General features: G+C 36.9%; 1 long non-coding RNA gene across 1 annotated transcript; it reads left to right on the forward strand.

The window, feature by feature from the left end:
• The first annotated feature begins 292 nt into the window (after positions 1 to 292).
• Positions 293 to 3,045, forward strand: LOC145652079 (uncharacterized). Its single transcript, XR_014118282.1, has 4 exons — positions 293 to 344; positions 603 to 736; positions 917 to 988; positions 1,359 to 3,045. It is a non-coding gene; the product is annotated as an uncharacterized LOC145652079 (long non-coding RNA).
• Positions 3,046 to 3,622: the final 577 nt, after the last annotated feature.

Genomic DNA, 3,622 nt, shown 5'->3' on the forward strand with positions numbered 1-3,622 from the left:
CACCTTCTTTCACAGATGGGAGAGAGAGGAAGACAAATAGATAAAAGAAGGAGAGCAGAATAAAGGGAGGACATACATTTGACAATATTATGCTTAATGCAATCATTAGATGTGTCGAAGTGAGTAAAATTGAGTTGATCTGAATGACCTTGACTAGATCTGGACAGAACTGAGAGGGTGAGAGTGAAGCAGAAGCAGAGACACACAGGTAGATGACGTCAGATCAGAAAGAGGCGTCACCTCCAGTGAAGGAATATAATGGGTCTTCTTTGACAGGCAAATAGTCACTTCACTTCACCTCACCGAAGCCGACACCGTGCACCAGGGCCAACAGAAATTACATGGTCAGTTTTGGACTTGTGGCATTAAGTTTCTTTTGTCAACACGACTATCTTTAAACTACCTTTATGTTACTTTTCCACAATGTGTGATCTTTTATCTTTTGTATAATGTAATCTGTGTGCTTCATCTGAGATAAAGATATAGCATTATATATATGTGTGTGTATAGACAGATAGATAAATAATTGTTAGTCCTTCATCGGCCATTTAAGTAAACTGCTTGAATTCATGTCTCTTACTTTAATGACCTTTGGGGCCCAGATGAAGACCATATGCTTTAAAGTGGTGCGGATCTTTATCATTATGATTATATGCACCTGCTTCTTATGTGGGTGCAATAATAATGGAATCACAAAAAAAAACTTGGCAATCATCATTGAACGAATGCTGGAGAAGTGAGTATTGATTCACTTTCAATCACAGTCCAGTATGACCTGCTTACTTCTGTGGAGTAAGTGGTGGTTTTTTTTAACCAGCTTCTTTTCCAGCCTGTAGAGTTGGCTGGTCACATTCGCAAATGTTTTAATGTGCTCAAGATTTCTTGAGTGTCTATTGATGAATGACCTTCTCTTCAGGATTGATCGAGCTCAACTAAGAAAAGAAGTTAATCAACAGAATAACAATCTTCCTGAGGATCTAAGAATAGGGTAACTATTCATCATAGTTTGTCACAATGCGCAATACTACTATTAAAATGTTTACTGATTTTTACACATTATACTCATGTAATAGATACATTTCTATTGATCTATTTTCTGGAGTGTTAATCTGCACCATCACTCTTATTATTATTATTATTTTTTTTTTTTTTTGCTGTGAATTTGTAATTTACTTGTAAATTGTTCAATGTAATGTGTATAAAGAATAGAACAGTGCTTGACCACTAAATTCCAGAGAGTTTGTGCAAAACCAGTATGTGACTGCAATACATACACAATTTGAGTGAAAGTTTGTTTGCAGTCCAGTTTTGTGCCAGTTAAAATGTATTCTTGACCGTCTCCCTTCCTCCTTCTTCAGAGGTGTTCAGTTTTCTTTTGCATTACGCCTTACCAAGAAGGACTGTAATGAAGGAAAAACTGACAGCTTGAACACTGTTGACTTCGATGTCGTCAGAAAGATGATGGCAAAACGAGACATATACTGTGATGGAAGGATCACAGCAGCGACTCCCACTCGGGTGTACAATGCTAATTCTAAAGTAATTGACACCCATGCAGAACAACGAGTGTTAGAACATTTTGTCTATACCAGTACCGGTGGTCAACCGGATGATCAGTGTGTCATCGTCTACACATATCTAAGCCCCTGCACTCAATATTGCCTAAATGCAAAGTTCGATAAAAACATCTATGAACCCCTAAAAAACACATTTGTACATGTAGCAGAAGGATACAAAGCCTTGGTTTTTACAAACATATACAACAAAGACCTAAAAACTCGTAAAAGCGAGGAAGTGTTTGAAGCCATGACAGCAATTCAAGGACCAAACATATACTGCTGTTACTATAATAACAATTTTAAGTGTGAGCAGCTAACCAAAGAGAAAGGTGTAAATCAGAACTGTCTCTCTGAGTTTCTGCACTAGACTACCGAAGAATTGTGAAATTCTCTGGAAATGGTAAAAATGAGGATTAAATTGATCATATTCAGTAATAAAAAAAAATGTCAATAATATTATAATGCTGTTATTGTGGAGGGCTTTTGGTTTTTTGTAACAGATTTAGTTTTTCTCCTGTCTTTCATATAATATTGTAATGCACCCTTGAGTTTAAGATAAATTTGATAAATATTATTATTATTTTAATAATAATTATTATTCTATTCCATTCAATAGTTGTAAAGATGAGCGATAAGGAGGCGGACGCAAGTGCGGAGATTTATTAGGGGCAAATCCAAAGTCCATGTCGTTAGGGTAGTCCAGGGTCAGTTTACCAACACGTAGAGTATGAGGATACATGACAAGACCAAGGGCTAGGTTACACAAACAACTAATAAACACAAACAGCGGCTAGAATGAAACACAGGCTTGAGTGAACAAAGATGAGAATAAACATACAGGCTAGGAAAAATAAACACGACTTTACATACATGGAATACAGACAGCGGTTAGACTTGGATAATCAATGAACCTACTTACATACAATGAACAACAGAGACACAGGCAACCAGACAGGGTTTAAATGTATGAACTAATCAACTCTAAACCAGACACGTGTGAAAGTAATGATATGCGTGGAAAAACCGACGAGGGGGCGGAGAAAACGAAACCAAGGAACGGAACAACAAGGAAGTAAAGGAAAACAGACGCGACAGGGAAACCATGGAAACAGAGACGCCAGGATGATGTCCATTCATGACAATAGTATTCATTCCAGAGACTCTAGGGACCGTGCCGTAATTCTAGTTTCTTATGGACGGTTTGTCCTAACAAGCACACATACATAGTGTACGAGTGAGGTAACATCTGTACTTGCTTATCTTGTTCACACATGCAGGTGAAATTTTGTATGCATCTGTGAGAAATGTCTTGCAATAACTGGTCTTCTTACCTGTACGCATACACAGAAGTGGTATAGTCAAAAACATATCACTATTATAAAAATGCTGCCCTTTTTTAATATACTATACCATGATATATTTCTATAAATGTTTGGAACTGTTAATAATTTCAGATTAAAATCGGATCAGAAATAATAAAGTACTTACAGAACTTGATGTGAAAGATTTTAAATAAAACTAGATAGATGTGTCTGGTGAACAACAAAGCAATACAACAAATGTAATCCATATTCTGCTTTAGAAAGTGCTGTTGTGTTAGAAAGTAGAACTAGAAACAGTAAGAAGAGGGCTGTAAACAGAAGCACATGACAATGTTTGCCTCACATAGTGACTAACGATATCCAGTCAGTGTTAGGACTGCACTTCAGCATCTTGTCTTATTCCAGTCTGGAAAACCAGGACCTTTGTGTCACATGTTCTTTTGAACAGTTTCCAGAGAAAAAGAACATTTCAGACATAGGTCCTTCATCAGCTGTGTTTATGGTCTGTAATATGAACAGCATGGACCTACTTCACCATGACTGTAATATGAACAACATAGACCTACTTCACCATGACTGTAATATGAACAACATAGACCTACTTCACCATGACTGTAATATGAACAACATGGACATACTTCACCATGACTGTAATATGAACAACATAGACCTACTTCACCATGACTGTAATATGAACAGCATGGACATACTTCACCATGACTGTAATATGAACAACATGGA

Source organism: Electrophorus electricus, chromosome 18, assembly GCF_041902795.1.
Source record: "Electrophorus electricus isolate QZ-2024a chromosome 18, ASM4190279v1, whole genome shotgun sequence".
Classification (NCBI taxonomy): Eukaryota; Metazoa; Chordata; class Actinopteri; order Gymnotiformes; family Gymnotidae; genus Electrophorus; species Electrophorus electricus.